The sequence below is a fragment of the Panthera pardus genome, unplaced genomic scaffold (genome assembly GCF_024362965.1).
Source record: "Panthera pardus isolate Hobbes unplaced genomic scaffold, ASM2436296v1 HiC_scaffold_6, whole genome shotgun sequence".
Classification (NCBI taxonomy): domain Eukaryota; kingdom Metazoa; phylum Chordata; class Mammalia; order Carnivora; family Felidae; genus Panthera; species Panthera pardus.
The window spans coordinates 42,653,399-42,671,318 of NW_026526991.1; the positions used below are offsets into that span (position 1 = coordinate 42,653,399).

The 17,920-nt window shown below is 39.1% G+C and overlaps 1 long non-coding RNA gene across 1 annotated transcript; it reads right to left on the reverse strand.

Moving 5' to 3' along the window:
- Positions 1–10,496: 10,496 nt before the first annotated feature.
- Positions 10,497–13,261, reverse strand: LOC109270529 (uncharacterized). The gene is made up of 3 exons (XR_002081572.2): positions 12,615–13,261; positions 12,398–12,528; positions 10,497–11,533 (listed from the first exon to the last, which is right to left on the reverse strand). It is a non-coding gene; the product is annotated as an uncharacterized LOC109270529 (long non-coding RNA).
- Positions 13,262–17,920: the final 4,659 nt, after the last annotated feature.

The following is a 17,920-nucleotide window of genomic DNA, read 5'->3' on the forward strand; positions in this document are numbered from 1 at the left end:
GCCATCAGGGTGGATCCCAGGGCAGTGCTCTATGCCCAGGTGCCTTTTAGATTTTATTTACACCCTCTCTGTGTTCCTACGGGGTTTAGATTAAAAGATGAATCCAAATCATAGTCCCCATGCTGTTCATAATCTTTTCTCGCTGTCAAAGTCTAAATAATTTTCCATTGGTTCCAACTCAACCTAAGTGCCCTCTTGGAGGGCTCCCTAGTCTTCATGAAAATAGGATTTCAGGGGTACCTGGGTGGCTCAGTCGGTTAGGTGTCTGACTTCAGCTCAAGTCATGATCTCTTGGTTCATGGGTTTAAGCCCCGCATTGGGTTCTGTGCTGACAGCTCAGAGCCTGGAGCCTGCTTCAGATTCTGTATCTCTGTCTCTCTCTGCCCTTCCCTTGTTCATGCTCTGTCTCTCTCTCTCTCTTAAAAATAAATAAACATTTAAAAAATATTTTTAAGAAAATGGGATTTCAACCAAACATGCCCAGGTATGTCCAGATTGTACTTGGCCCCAACAGGAAATCCCTACCCACTGTTCAAGAGGTACTAGCCACTATGCAAAAATATTTTCTATATTTCTATCTCCAGGCTTGAGCTCCTGTCATGTATTCAGCTGCTGCTTGTCATCTCCATACACGATCTTTCCCATCTCAGTACATTACAACTCAGTCTCCAAATTCTCAGGACAAAATCTTGGAGTCTCCCTTGATTCCTGTTTCACTCCTCACATGTATGTACTCCATTAGTAAATCTGATGGACTCATCTTTGAAGTAGATCTGGAATTCATCCACTTCTCACCACTCCCTTTTCAATCAGCCTCTCTTCACCTCCAACCTGGATTATTGCACTACCTTCCTCAGTAGTCTCCTTGCTTTCTCCTCTGCCCCTACATTATACTTTCCTGCCAGCAGTCAGAAGTATCCCTTTATAATCTAAGTCAGTTATGTCAAAACCCTCCATGACTTTGATTTGGAGTTGAGCAACTTGAAGAAATAGCCTCCACCTTGTTTCCTTTGTTTGTTTGTTTTTTGCTGGGTGATTAGCAACAGACATGTACAGCTTCTGGGGGGTTGCGGTTTAAAAGGTGGTAGCTTTCTAGAATTTCTGACAGCCAACAGTTGTGTCCTGCTGGTGGCATTTGTTACTTGACAGCAACAGTGGTGATGGTTTTCTTATCAGCCAGACCTAGGCATTGCTCTGAGTTTTGCCTGCAGACTGTGTTTTCAGTGCCCTCAATCACCCTGTCAATTTCTTATAAGTGCCTTTGCTGCTTAACTTTGTCAGAATGACTTCTTTTGTTTGCAACTAAGAATCTTGACTTTTTGAGGAGAAAGAAAAAAACCTCTCAGAAGATCCCCTTTTTTTAACATTTTGGGGTACTTTCAATGTTTCATATACATATGTATGTTTTTAAAATACAGTAAAACCTTGGTTTGCGAACATAATTCATTCTGGAAACATGTTTGTAATCCAAAGCACTCATATATCAAAGCGAATTTCCCCATAAGAAATAATGGAAATGCAGATGGTTCATTCTGCAATCCAAAAATATTCATATAAAAATGATTACAATACAGGGGCGCCTGGGTGGCTCAGTCGGTTAAGCGTCCGACTTCGGCTCAGGTCACGATCTCTTGGTATGTGAGTTCGAGCCCTGCGTCAGGCTCTGTGCTGACTGCTCAGAGCCTGGAGCCTGTTTCAGATTCTGTGCCTCCCTCTCTCTCTGACCCTCCCCCGTTCATGCTCTGTCTCTCTGTCTCAAAAATAAATAAACGTTAAAAAAAATTTAAAAAAAAATGATCACAATACATAATATAAAATAATGAAGAAAATACAATATATATAGAAAAATAAGTTAACCTGCACTTACCTTTGAAAACCTTTGTGACTGGTGTGAGGGAGACCAGAGAGAGGAGGTTTATTGTGTAGGATGACTTTCATGATCACTAATGGAATCACTGTTATCTATTGGCTCAATGGCATCTTTTCCTGCATGGAAGCCATCGTATACACTTGCATGGATGTTGGCACAGTACAGTATTAATAAACTCTTGTCATATACTGTTTTTAGTGTAACTGGCAATAAGGCAACAGAGGAAAGGGTCTATATCTGCAGGCAGCCTGACCTAGAATGAAGCAAAGCATTCCTAAGCTTACTCTTGGATGGAAAAGCTTACTCTTGTGCTTTGAAGTGACAAAAAATACACTAATGCCAGTTGTGGGCACTTGCCAATGTTCTGAAAAATCACTGATTTCTGCCAAACACTGTGGCCTGAGACCGAGCATCCGAGCATGGGAGGCAATCACCCACAATCCCGCAGTGAGAGAGAGAGAGAGAGAGAAAGAGAGGGAGGGAGGGAGGGAGGGAGGGGGAGAGAGAAGAACCATTGACTCAATTGTGATCATTTGACATCTGGCGTCACTTACTACTCATATTGCAAGATATCATTCATTTAACAAGTTAAAATTTATTAGAAATGTTTGCTTGTCTTGCAGAATACTTGCAGAACAAGTTACTTGCAATCCAGTGTTTTACTATATATATATATATATATATATATATATATATATATATATATATAATTATATATATTCAGAGACTTATTTGTTAAATGAAGGCATAGTTTTATGCAACTTCGTATCTTGCTTATTTTTCTCTACTTACTATCATTTCATAAGTATATTTTTGGCTGTTGTAATTCTTCATAAACATTTTGAGGACTGTACAGTGTTTTCTCAAATGAATGCATTGTACTTTTATTGCTGGATATTTAGATTGTTTTCATTTTTTATTTATTATAAATAACACTGCCATGATTATATTTATACATAAGGCCTATTCCAAATTTATTAGGATTGATTCCTAGAAATAGAATTACTGGATAATGAGGTATGAGTGTTTTTAAGATTTCAAATATGGAGTGTCCAATTACCCTCTTAGAACTTGTATTAATTTATACTTCTGACACCATCATGTGGGCACTGAGATCATATATTACCCTAAATATTGGAACAATGTATATATATGAACCTGGCTGAGCGTATTGTCTGAAAGAATCAGAGCTAGACACTAGTTAAAGCAGTAAAGGTAGATTTTATTCAGAAACTATTGCAAAAGGGGAAAAGAGGCCCCAGTATAGAACTGGGCTCAGTTCTGAAAACAATAAAGGCAGCTGGGGATTTACAGACAGGAAGCAGAGTTGGATGTGGGGGAGACGTTAGTGGATGAAAAATTATAAAGAGCAGGCCAGACTTATCAGATATCAAGGGTGAGAGGTGAGAAATTTGATTAGATATTGAGGGTAATCATATATCAAGGGTGAGGGAGATTTTCTCTTGCCGGGGCCAAGGGAAGGCCACTTCGTTGTAAAGATTATTTTGACCTGCAAGCAATCAAGACCATTTGCCCCTCCCTTAACAAAATAGAAGCATCTAAAATGGGGGTTTTTTCCAGAATAGAGGTTTATTAGCAGAGATAATTTGTACTTGAGTGAACCATCTGTGTGGAAGGGCAAACATCTAATTACCAAACATTTCTTCCTCCTCTTCCTTCTTCTTTTTTTTGGGGGTGGTGGTGGGTGGTGGGAATTATTTATTTATTCTAACTTTTTAAAATTCTTATTTATTTATTTACTTACTTATTATTTTTAAAATTTACACCCAAGTCCTCCTTCTTCTTATCACCTTGTGAAGTGCATTCCTTTCCTCTGAGGTCCTAGACCCCTCCCCCCTTCTCCTTAGTTCAAGGTGACATAAATACCTCATTTTGCCTGACTGCTTTTGGAATTTCCATGTCTATGTGGATTCCCTTCACATACATTATTAAATTTGATTTTCTCCTGTTACTCTGTCTCAGAGAATCTCTTAGATTCCTTTTTAAAATTTCAATTTGTTTTGAGAGAGAGAGAGATAGCGAGTGAACAGGGGAGGAGCAGAGAGAGAGGGAGAGAGAGAGAATCCCAAGATACAGGGCTTGAATACATGAACCATGAGATCATGACCTGAGCTGAAACCAAGAGTCAGATGCTTAACCAACTGAACCACCCAGGTATCCCTGATTCTTAGTAAGCTAGAAAGACCTTGAAGGGGACAGAATTCTTGCTCCCCAACACTCTCAACTGACAGGACTGTTGATAAAACTGGGCTATGCTGGTCTGGCAAGGATAGGGGGTAGGGGTAAGGTTGAGGTCTAGTCAAGAGGACAGCTTGGAGGAGTCTAACCAAGTCTCATCAAGAAGAGTGTCTTGTTAATGTATGTAACTTCAGTACTTCCTGTTCTCTATCCTTTTGTACGTTAGATGTTAGTTTATCACTTCCGAACTTCAGCTTTAGCCACACAAACCTCAAGGAACAGTTTTTTCCAAAGGAAGTCACAGTGGAACTTCTAAATTTTGCCTTTGGTATAACGAGAGAGACAACATCCAAACCAATTTACAAGCACTGGAATCAATTCTGCTCAAACTTAAAGAGAGTAGTCATTTTAAAAATATGAACTCAAAGGTGTTACCATGAGAATTAGTAACATGCATTTCTAAACTCTTAAGCATTGCTAAACTTGTCTTTCTATACATATTTCTAAAAACTTTCCTTAGCATGGGCATATTTCCGAGAAAAACATTACTGAAGGTTCATATTCTCTGCATTTCTTTGTTCAGTAAGAGTCCAAATATGACCTGAGTTTCAGCATAAAAATCTGCCTGGGTCTACCTTTTCTGCTTCTCTATGGAGTGATGCTGTTCTGATTTGAATAAAGCAAAAAGGAAGTTGTCACTGTGCATACCATCAAGTGGCTTCAGGGCCTCTCTGCAGGGACTCCATCAGAGAGTGCTTCACAGGCTACAGCAGTTATATTACCAGCCTCTCCAGAAACCAACAAAGATCTTTGCACAAACTGCAAATTGTGTGCAGGAAGACCAGCTCTCAGGAGGAGAGGCTGAGACAGCTGGTATGAAGTTACCATAGCAACATGCCTGCACATTTTGCCCTTTGGCTTTTATCTTGTCCAAGCCTGAGAAGCCTGATAGTCATATCCTGGACCATTTCACTTACACAAAGAAGATGGCTATCTTCCACTAGGTCACTATGGTCCCTTCACAAGACAGAGATCCATGGTCGTGTACTTTTCATGGCGTGGCATGTCATGGTCTACCATGTTCTGAGTTAATGTTTACCTCATTGTGATCCTGGAAAGTATGTCTCGTACAGCTAAATTTTTGATGAGGAAATTGAGCCTCAGTGTTAAGTAACTTGCTCAAGCTCACAGTGAGTAAATGAAAGAAGTGAATTAAACTAAGGGTTATCTCTCTTCTTTGTACCAATGACTCATACATCTTGTGCATTAGGTGGCCCGCACCACGACAATTCTCCTGTGCTTTTAATCATCTCTCCCTAGTGTTTCTAGGCTACAGGCAAAGTTTGAGAACCACTCTTTTTCACCACATAGCTTCTCTTTGTCCTAATGACATCTCATCTCTGGCAAAGTACTTAGGCTGAAGGCACTCATTCACTCTCATTTCCTGTATCTTAGGACGGTGGAGCCAAAATTCTCCTAGTTTTCTACTGCTGCTTCTGGACCATCGCTACATGAGCTTTCCTCAGTAAGATTTTCTAAGTACGTGACATTCATTTGCATTGAATTCCATTCTTACCCTCATCATCCTCAGATGCCCCCTACAATCCTTGAAGATGTGGACTGTGTGTGGTCCATAGTGGTAGTCTCTGTTTGGATATCTAACACCCTGCCCACAAACTTCTTTAGCCAACTCTACTTCATTGATTTTAACACATCACTCACATAGATGTATCAGCTAGAGCTACTCTGCTTCCAAACTCCAACTGAAATACCCTACCTCCAAATTCCTACAATCTTCTGCCTCCCACCTCTCAAGCGCTGGCACAGTCCCTGCTACTAAATCTGCTCTCTGTGCTTTTGGTGACTCTGAAGCTTCTCATCTTACTCTCTCACCCATCACCTCCCCCACCCTCTAACCTGTTTGTTCCTTTTTTCTATCTAACCTAGGTACCAATGATCAGGAATCATAAGCATGTTCACACCAGTATCTCCCATAGCCTCACTTTAGGATCTCCCTGTGAGCTTGGTCAGCCAATCCTTGACCAAAAATGTGTGTTGGTTTGATTTCTACTAAGTAGAACTACAGAAAGTAGAAAACCCGTGCTGCTGGGCATCATCAATGTTTTTTTTGTTCCTCAGCATTTTAAATCAGTTACTTTTATTATTATTATTTTTTTTTGCAGTGGTTTATCCAAACCTTTCACAATCCTCAAGCCACCTACCCACCCTGGAGAGCTGCTCTCCTGTACTTTGGCTTCATTAAGCTTCTCAGCAGGCACCACATGCCAAGTTCCTCTCTGACTCAGTGTTTCTGTTCCTTTTGACTCAACTGTCATTTTCTTACTCCTTTCTTTGTCAAACTGCTACTCATCCCTTAAGGCTCAACTCAAATGTTGCCTTTTCTCTGCTGCATTTTCTGACCTTCCTTTCCTCTGTGCTCTCTTATTCCCTTTACACACATGTCTTCCTTTTCTGCTAAATTATGAGGCGAACTGGCTGCATTATATCACCTCTTACTGTCTCTCCCTCTGCCTTAGTCCTCTCAGGCTGTTATAACAAAATACAGACTGAGTGCTTTAAACAACAAAACTTTACTGGTGGGACAAGCCACCATCTGTGTGCAGGCTGCTTCGGTTCCTGGTGAGGGCCTCTTTCCGGCTTGCCGCAGAGGAATGCCTTCTCACTCTGTCATCACATAGTGCAGAGAATGAGAGCAAGAGAGAGAATTCTGGTTTCTTTCTGTTCTTATAAAGACACTAGTCCTATCATGAGGCTCCACCTTCATGACCTCATCTAAACTTAGTTACTTCCTCAAGGCCCCTCCTCTTAATACCATCACATTGGGAGTTAGGGCTTCAATGTGTGAATCTGGAGAGGGTGCAAACATTTCGTCAGAATGCCCTCTGATTCAGAATCCTCACTTCAAATCACATTAAGTAAACAGAAGCCTGGTGGGATATTGGACAGGATGTGCTCTAGAGCTGAGGCACTTGCAAGGTCTCAGTCTTTAAATTTGTGCTGTCTAGTGTCATAGCCATTAGTCACGTGGGGCTTACTGAGCCCTTGAGATGTAGCTAGGTTAAATTGAATTGTGTTCTAAGTATAAAATACATACTGCAGTTTAAAGACTTTATGTAAAACAAAGGATGTAAAATTTCTCTTTAACATTCTTTTTTTATTAAAAATTTTTTTTAATGTTTATTTATTTTTGAGAGAGACAGAGACAGAATGCAAGTGGGTTAGCGGCAGAGAGAGAGGAAGACACAGAATCCGAAGCAGGCTCCAGACTCTGAGCTGTCAGCATAGAGCCCGACACGGGGCTCGAACTCACGAGCTGTGAGATCATGCCCTGAGCTGAAGTCGGACGCTCAACCAACTGAGCCACCCAGGTGCCCCTCTCTTTAATATTCTTAATATTGATTGAATGTTGAAATAATATTTTGGATAATTTGGATTAATAAAGTCTGTTAGTAAAATTAATTTTGCCTGATTCTTTTTATTTTTTTTAATATACCTACAAAAATATTTAAAATAACATGTGTGGCTTGCATTATATTTCTATTAATAATGTTTTAAATACTCCATGATATACAGTATGAATATAGTGACTAACACACTAACACTCCATCCTAGTGGAGTCTAGGAATACTTTCAACCAGGAACTCTGTGTATAAACCTGTACTTACAGGAATCGTCCATTTTTTATAATTCTGAAATCTACATACTAAATTCAAGTTTCTTATCAATATGAGAATAGGATTAAAAGGATATTGGTGACAATGCTACCTTGCTCCATTATTAGAAGATACTATAGATTCTGTCCTAAAATATTCTTGTAAAACAATTAAAATATACACATCCTCATTGTGAAAATATTCACATTCAAATCAGCACAATTACAAGGTGGCAAAGGACAGCTAAAGCAATCATGAAACATACACAAAAACTTGTTTATAAATTTACACACAATTATTTCCAATTCAAATATTCCTATTCCATTATCACTAACACCTAATCCTTGCAGGAAGAGTCAACACCTTTGTAAGTGTCTTGTTAATTGTGCAATGCTGGTAACATGCTACAATACGATGCAATTGCAATATGAAATTGCAATTCTTGCAAAAGATTTAGGACTTCAGGAATTTATTCAAAAGATATTGACAAATAAAATGTTGTCTAGGGTTAAATTACTTATAACATTTGAAGGAGAACAAATGAAAAAATAATGACTATTCGTCTGTAAAAAGAGAACAATTTAAATGTCAAAGGATCGTAAGAATTCTTGAGAAAATTGATGAAGAACTCTGAAGAGCTCTGATATATCAGTATGTGTGTGGTTAACTTGTTCTGCGAGTGTTCTGCAAGACGAGGAAACATTTCTAATAAATTTTAACTTGATAAGTGAGCGATGTCTTGCAATAGAGTAGTACGCGACACTGAATGTCACATGATCACAACTGAGTCATTGGTTCTTGAAATTCACTTTGATATACGAGTGCTTTCGATTACAAGCATGTTTCCAGAATGAATTATGCTCACAAACCAAGGTTTTACTGTACTTTATTTTTTAAAATGATCCTCTCTACTTTGAAAGTCTAATGTGAAGTAAAATATGCTGTTCTTTTGTACCATATAACTTTCCTGAAAAATTATGCTGATCAATTAACACTCATTTTATTCTTTTTTTTCTAAGAATTAGTCCATAGTTGCAGTTCTCAGTTAAATATTTGTTAAATATGAGAAAAACAAGCTCAATTTCCAAATTTTCACTACTTTCATTTTTCAAAATAAAACTCCATTTAAATAATTTTTGCCACATTTTATTTAGAATTTTTGGTTCTCATTTAAAGTATATTTACTTTAGGGATGCCTGGGTGAGTCATTTAGTTAAGCAACTGAGACATGGCTCAAGTCATGATCTCATGGTTCAAGGGATCGAGCCCTGCATCGGGTTCTGTGCTGACAGCATGGAGCCTACATGGGATTCTCTCTCTCTCTCTCTCTCTCTCTCTGCCCCTCCCCTGCTCTCTATCTCTCTCAAAATAAATAAACATTAAAAAATAAAGTATATTTCCTTTAAACAATCCTTTTCTGAAACCAGTTTATCTTTTTTAAAAAATATTTATTAAAAAACTTTTTTTAACATTTATTTATTTTTGTGAGGCAGATAGAGACAAAGCATGAACAGGGGAGGGGCTGAGAGGGGGAGACACAGAATCTGAAGCAGGCTCCAGGCTCTGAGCTGTCAGCACAGAGCCCGATGTGAACTCACAGACTGTGAGATCATGACCTGAGCCGAAGTTGGGTGCTTAACAGACTGAGCCATGTAGGTGTCCCACGAAACCAATTTATCTTAATTGTGATGGCTAAACTTTAAAAATTATTATAAATACAAAAAGGAAAAATATATTTTCTAAATCTATACACATACAAAAATAAATGTTAAAAGATTAATGCTGGTGTTTATGAAGTACTTACACTGTGTTGTATAATGCTGCTAGATTTAATCATGCATAAGTTAAACTTGTCACATACCTGAGCACTAGAAACTCTTAGGTATCTAAACATAACCCAAGTGTTTCAGGTAGGAATACAAGATATAAATGCTCGAAGAGATAATGTAACCAATATAATCATAGCATTGACTTAATGTTTACACTATTCAAGTAGCTGTAGACTTTTAGCCTAGGTAATTTCTCAATTCTGAGAAGAAAATGATTTTGAACTTGTTCAACTCAAAGGAAATGGTGGGTTCAACAGCGGTTTTGGTGTTTCCTTTGAATGTTCTAGTTCTTAACTTTTTTTGTTGTTTTCTTTTTGCAGTTTCTTTGCTAAAGCATCTTCAGCATGTTCTGTCAGCTCTGGTTCCAGGGGCAACTATATTTTTATTTCAGGTTTTATCGGACTATTTGATTTCTTAAATATAAATACAATTTAAGAAACAAAAATGTTTTTAAAAGCTTTAATTCATAACCATTGTTGAGTAAAATATTGACCTTTGTATCTGACCCATGAGTACTGTATTTTCTTTCAATATCCTTGAAACTGGTTGACAAGCTTGTTAGTTTGCAGGCAACACACAATTTCAGACCTTTCTTGTTTTTTTGTTTTGTTTTGTTTTTAATGGGAGGCTACTTAGATTTGTTCTTTATTCTCATGTTGGTTTTGAAGTGGACTCACTCAATGATTTGTTCATTCCAACCAAATTGTTGAATCTATTGACAAAAAGTTATTCATTGTTTGCATTTATTGTCCTTCTAATTTCTCCCCTAGGATCTCTAGTTGTATCCCTTGTTTTATTTCTGATATTGGCAATTTTTGTTTCCTCTCTCTGCTGTATTTTGAATTTCAGTGTTTTGAGGTTGTTTTTGAAGAGAAGGATAGTTGCACAACAACTCATCCACAGTAACTTAACTACAACGGGGTATACTTTAAGAGATTTTCTTTTAACTTTATTTATTTTGAGAGAGTGAGAGAGAGAGAGGCAGGGAGAGGCAGAGAGAAAGAGGGAAAAAGAGAGAATCCCAAGCAGGCCCCCACTGTTAGTCACATGGGGCTTGAACTCATGAACTGCCAGACTATGACCTGAGCCCAAATCAAGAGTCAGCCACTTAAGCGACTGAGCCACCCAGGTGGCTGGGATATAATTTTTCTAAAATAATAATAAGAAGTCTGAAGGTCGGAAGTGTAGGACTGGTGCAGTAGCAACATGACGTGACTATTTCCAGCTCTTTCTATTTTCCTGTTCCGTCATCCTTAGCATGTGGATTTTCCACTCATGCTTCTTATTTCAAGGTCACAGGACTGCTGCTGCATCTATGGCTTCACTTCCACACTCCAAGTACAAAGAAGAAGGAGGAGGGGCAGGTGGTATCTGTTTCAGACTGCGGACACAATGGAGATAGCTAGTTTCTGCTTTGTGTAGGAGCCAGAAAAGTAAGTTACCTCTGGAGAAGTTATTCAGAGAGCTGCATCCTTCCTCTTTATCCCATCTTGCCAACTCCCTTTCTTAGAAACCATTCACCTGGTGATCTACCTTTATAGCCCTGCAACATGAATTGAAACACATCTTTTAATCTGGGGTATTACTCAATACTACATCACAATGCACCCTCTCCGCCCACCTGCTTTGTCTAGTAATTGTGTTGTGGAACCCAAGTTCTGACTGTTGCTCAGTACCCAAGAGCCCGTGTTGGTTGGAAAGGACTGTGAGCTTTATTCAGGAGGCTGGCCACCTGGGGAGAAGGCAGACTCTGGTCCAAAAGCCAGCTCCACGGTTTCTGCCTAGCCAAGAGGGCTTTAAAGGGACTGGGTGCAGTTAATTAGGGAGGGGGTGCAGTGGCTTGTAACATTTCCTGATTCCATGTAGATTTAGTGGTGCCTCTTTACAGCTTTCAGTGCCTGGCGGTTGAGCAAGAGGTCTAATTCCTGTCCTGTGACGTGCAAGGGCTTTCTATTCTCCTTCTAGAAGATATAATAGGAGGGTTAGTAAATCAATCAGATAAAATTAAGAACACCTGTTAAAGGTCACCATGCTAGTTATAAGATCAAGGCAGCTTCAATTACTTAAAGTGTCCATTTAAATTTCTGTTTATTCCTCTGCTTTGTGGTCGATATGAATTGTTGAGAGGCTCAGTTCATATTAAATTTCTTGCTCCTTTGTGTTTTGTACGGTCTGTGCTATAAAATGCTATTCCCTGATGGGCTGATATCTAAGTTTGGGTTTATATTTGTGGGTAATCTTGTCTTTTAGCCTTTCTTGTTTTTGACAAGGCCTCAGTCACAAAGTCAAAACCCCTAAAATTGTCAATAGCAGAGAAAAACTCGTTGTAACTTATTATTCCCATGGGTGATGAGCCATGTAACTTGGGGGTCTGTTTAAGGACTAAAATGTAAACATGTCTTCAGTAAATTATAAGCTGGACAGGAAACAAGAGCAAGTCCTGGAAATGTGTCTATTGAAACTTGGTTTACAACTTCATATACACTCATCTCAGGGACCTAAACCTGTCAAAGCTTGCACAAATAAATATATCTTGTTTTTTCAGTCACTAGCATTTTTCTCCTTTGAATGTGACTGATGGGTTTTTCAACCACATGTGAGTAATCTATATTTTAAGAAAAAAAGCTCATGGCTTTTTTTTAAGTCCAGCATCCAAATGATGGTATTTTAAAGTCTGAATCCATGTGTCTCACTTGCCAAAACAAATGGTTAGACGACTGGTCATTGACTGAGTTATTATCTATCATATCTATCAATCAATCAATCTCAGTAAGGGTTTGTATTAGCCACACTGTATATAACTGTCCATTTAGCTGATTGCTCACCTCTTTTTCTTTTACTAGAAATTTTCTGTTAGCTGGCATTCTTTCAGAAACATATCTCCTCCCTCAGTCAAGCATTGCCATCCACAAATCAAGTTCCATCTTTCTTTTTCTTTCTGAACATAAAAACTCATCTGGTGGGGAAAAAGCTTTCAGTTTTAGAAGTAAATCATCTTTTGGGGACAGTCTGGGCCCCGGGGAGGTGGCTTCCCCTACTTACAGACAGGTTTCCAAATGTGTCATTTCCATTTAATTGGGTCACTTTGATGAGCTGCCTGTTTTTTATTCAAATGCTTTTCTGACAATGCCCAGGTTCTTACTGGAATCTTTGATCTTAAAGTTATTGGAGATCGTTATGAGTAGGCAAAGTCTCAGCCAAGGCATTCAACCCTGGAGAATGTCTATGGCTGTATTTCAAAGGGAAAGTGGTGAATAGGTGGATCAAAGATCATTAGGTCTAAAAGCACAATGTTCTTCCCTGTAGCCCTCCCCAGCCTTCTTCCAGAAGTACAATTTCCTACTGTGTCCCTCAGGGTCTGAGTTGTTAAACTCTCCTATGCCTTTCAGCTTTGACTATTCTAAGGTTCCCACGTAAAGAACCCTCTGTCACTTGCTCCATGGTGGCAGCAGCAGGTTCTCCTACTGACTCATACCCTCCTCACCAACAATGAGCTCTGGGATTCCTAACAGACTTTGTTACTGATTTGTTCCATCATGAGATCAAGCCCCATGTTGGGTTCTGCACTGAGCTTGGAGCCTGCTTGGAATTCTTTCTCCCTCTCTCTCTGCCCCTCCCCCTCCCCCCCCTCTCAAATAAATAAACATACATTTTAAAAAAAAGCAAATTCCAATAATATGAGTTTTCTGTAAATCATTCATTTATGGGAAAGCAGTCTCTTACTCCTTAAATTTTGTGTTCCTGAGGGGACATGCATGGGATTTTCCATTTCATATCCTCTGGTTTAATTTCAGATTAAAATTCTGACACACTGCCCAACACATACTTCTCCTAACACAAAAGATTTACATAGGGGATTTTCGTACCATAGCTCCCTGCCTTTGTGGGCTCAGATTTTCTGGGTTACATTGCAGTCTGAGCCTCTTTCTGACTGAATTTCACAGGTGTCAGATATGCATTATAGTCTGAAGTCTTTCCCTATCTACTCCTGCTCTCCTGGCCCTTTGTGTGTGTTTCTGTATTCTAATAAAACTTTATTTATAGACACTGAAATTTGAATTTTATGTAATTTTCATATATCATATTTTTTATTTTCTTAAAAACCATGTTTTAGAACAATTTTAGATTTACAGAAAAAAATATGAAGATCATACAAAGTTCCCAAAGACCTCACACCCACTTTCCCCTGTTATTAACATCTTAAGTATGTTTGACACGATTAATGAATGCATATCAACACATTTTCATTAACTAAGGTACATACTTTATTCAGATTTTCTTAGTTTTCACCTAATGCCCTATGTTCCAGGATCCTGTTCAGAATACCATATTACATTTAACAGTCATTCGTCTAAACTTAGACTCCTCTTGGTTCTGATGGTTTCTCAGGTTTTCCTTATTTTTGATGAAATAAAGAAAGTTTTGAAAGTTTTTAGGCGAACTGGTCAGTATTTTATAGAATATCCCTTAATTTGATTTGTCTGATATTTTTCTCATGATTTGACTGGGATTCTATGCTTTTGAGAAGATCACAAAGATAAAATGCCATTTTCATCATATCATATCAAAGATACATAATATTAACATGACTTATCCCTGTTGATGTCGACCTTGTGTCTGAGGGAGGGTTTATCAGGTTTCTCCACTATACTCTTTTATCCCCTCCTTCCCATAGTATATTCTTTGATACTTCAAGTTTTACAGGAATCAACTAATAAACCTCTTATACTTCAGTTTTGTCTTTTAAGTTTTTTGTTTTTATTTTTTTTATTTTTGAGAGAGTTTAGAGAGCGAGAGACAGCGAGAGAGAGAGAGAGAGCATGCATAGGTGCCCATGTGAGCAGAGGAGGGGCAGAGAGAGAAGGAGAGAGAGAATCCCAAGCAGGCTCTGTGCTGTCAGTTCCATGTGGGACTTGATCCCACCAACCATGAGATCATAACCTGAGCTGAAATAAAGGGTTGGAAGCTTAAGCAACTGAGCCACCCGTGTGCCCATAATTCTGTCTTGACGTTGGCTTCAGGAGGATCTGAAATGGCACAGTTGGTTTCAGTAGTGATCCAATGAAGCAAGTGGTAAGAAATGATGATCCCTTGCTTAGGTACTGGAACTGAGCCATTTTTTACATGGGGAAACCACTGAAGAGGTGGCTGAGTTCCTAGGAGGCCACCAGTATGCACTTTAAAGATTTTCCTAGTACTTTCCAAAAGGGACCCAGGGACATTTACTTGAATGAGTATATATTTGCAAAGGGGGAATATCCACATATTTGGGAAACTGCTGGACACATGATCTGAGCTGACACTGAACCAAAGCATTATCATGTGATTGAATCCAAGTGGAACCACAGGGCAAGAGTAAGCTACATGAGCAGATAACCTAGACCTCAATTTCACCCATCAGTTATACCAACATCCCTGTCTCAGTTCACACCTGTGACTATATTGAGAGGGGTCTTGTACCTAAAAATAAAGGTAATTTTTAAAAGTAAAATCTTAATTTATCGATCAGTTGGTCCAAGATATGGGTGCAAGCTGAAAATGGACAATGGCTGCATTACAGCCATACACAGGGAGTGGCTTTGAAAGTCAGCAGTGAGAGAAAATCTTCAGGGTAGTACATCTGACCATCCACTTTGTATGGAAACACAAGTGCCTTGAGATGAGAATCAATATGGACACATGGACAGCAGCAAATATATAGCCAGAGGTTAGGAGTTTAGAAGGAAAAGGATGGAACGGGGAGAAATAAGAAGGTCTGAGGCAGAGGCATGTGAATGGAAACAAGGGAGTGGGAATGGTGTGCAGAAATTTTTTACAGATTATTGCCCACCAGAGGCATTGAATGACCAAGTAGATGAAATAATTTATCAGTTGAGATTATCTAGACTTTGTCCTCTCCCCATGCAGAGTTAGCATGATGGGCAGACAAATGGAACGCATGGATGCCACACGTTGGTCCATTTGCATGGACTTTCATTTATCGGTGTTGCTCCAAGTACCTCTGTATGTAGATTCTACCAACAACGGAGGTGAATTCTGAGTCCCTAACATGGCACTATTGTTTGAGGAGACCAACTGCCACTTGCTGGCAAGTTGACTACATTGGACTCCTTCCATCCTGGAAAAGCCAGTGGTTCATTCTCATTGAAATAGACACTTAGTATGACATCTTTCCTGGGTATGAGTGTGACTTTACTGCCCTCGAGAGTCTTAGCTAACATCATCGTGTGTGGGTTTCCTGAGTGCCACAGGAATAGAACACCATATAAGCATACAGCCTCCCATCAGAGGTCTCGCTCCAATGATGAAGTCTATCCAATCTGTTTACATTTTTTTAAATGTTTATTTTTGAGAGAGAGAGAGAGAGAGCTGGGGAGGGGAGGAGAGAGAGGGAGACACAGAATCTGAAGTAGGCTTCAGGCTCCGAGCTGTCAGCACAGAGCCCGACATGGGGCTCAAACTCATGAACCTGTGAGATCATGACCTGAGCTAAAATTGGACGCTTAACTGACTTAGCCACCCAGGCACCCCTATCCAATCTGTTTAATAACAGGAATATCATTAGTGTTCCTCAGATTTTAAATATTTTTAGAGATCTTGTCTAATACTGTCTCTAATCTATTTCCCTCAGTCAGGTGGTACTTTGTATTTGAGTGGGCATGTGCTTTTGGCAATTCCTTCTGCTAGGGAAGGGAAAGAAAAGGCACTGTCCAATGCCCTCCACTCTACCCCAACCTACCAATGCTGGCCAACCTGATTTCTCAACAACATTATGTTGAATTATGTAGAAAAAGTTCATGGCTATCCTAAATAATTGCATGTCCTACCCCTTCTACAGTCGCCAAGCCCTTATGACTCCGGTTTCTTTCCCATTCCCATTCTGTATGTTGTTCCTGGTGAACATTCTTTACTCATTCTTGCTCTTCCCTAGGCTCCCTTTGTGTAGTGTCTATTACCACCCTCCCTGTAACTCATTGCTATGGGAAGTCGAGGAACCAACAATCTTTACCTTTATCTGGTTTTAAGGAATGACACACTTGATCCTGGACCAATTAAATGAAGGACTCAAGATAGCATTGGATCACTAATGTTATGTCAATGTTTATTGGTGGAGTGTAGTGAGTCTTTCACACTTTTTCAACCCTTAACTAAACCAACCCTTAACTAAACCAAGGGTAAGTATATACTACACATAATGTAGTATAGACATTTGCTGGCTATTGCCAAGGACATTTCAACAGTCTAAGTTTTACAATGTGTAATAGAATACATGGTACTTTAAGGAATGAACTGAATGCTCATTCACCACTCAAGACTATTTGGGCCAGAACATCCTAGTCAAAGTACATTCCTGAAACTCAGTGCCATGGAAATTGAATAAGAGTAATTTTCCCTGACACCCCTGGGATTCACGCTAATGATCCCTTATATAGGGAGTCAACCTGTAACTTGTGTAATAAAGATAAAAGTAAATGTTCTAAGAACATAGGGTGTGGTTTTGGGAGAGCTGGAGATGATATCGAGAACCAAGACTTAGGAAATAAAACTTAAAAAGACACTCTATTCCTTTGACCATATAATGCTATGAAGGACCTCTATGAAGGATTTGAGTTTTAGTGCCATTATTGTTCATGCTGTTTCAGAATAATGAACATTTTAATGAAAATAACTTTATAGTAAGAATATCCTACCCATGGAATCAGTTACAGAATCCAACTCAAAATAACCTAGGAAAACTTATTGGCTAAAAAGAGGATATATTCTGGAAAAAAACCAATACATGTGAAAGGTGGGGATAAAACCAGGTATCAGGGACAACAGTCAGTCTTTCATTGCTTCTGTTTGTATCCATTCTTTCTTTCCATACAGTCTGCTAAACAGCCTCAGAGATTTACATATTAAAACTTGATGGCGCTCCTAAGCGTCTGACTTTGGCTTAGGTCATGATCTCATGGCTTGTGGGTTTGAACCCTGCATCAGGTTCTATTTGACAGTTCAGAACCTGCTTCGGATTCTGTCTCCATCTCTCTCTGCCCCTCCCCTGCTCACACTCTGTCTGTCTCTCTCAAAAATAAATAAACATTTAAAAAAGTAAAATAAATAAAAAAATAAAAACTTGAGCCACTAAGGACACTAAGAAGAACCTGTCTTGAATGTCTGTCTGGATCCCCAAACCAAAAGCAATGATTGTGCCCACCTGTGGTCAGTGGATCATCCCCAAACTAGGAAGACAGAATCATGATAACAAAATAACTATTCCCATGGTAACTTGTGGATACAAAAAGGTGATGGAAGAACGGTAGGAAAGAAACTGGGATAACAGTTTTTTAGAAAAATGAGAATTTAAG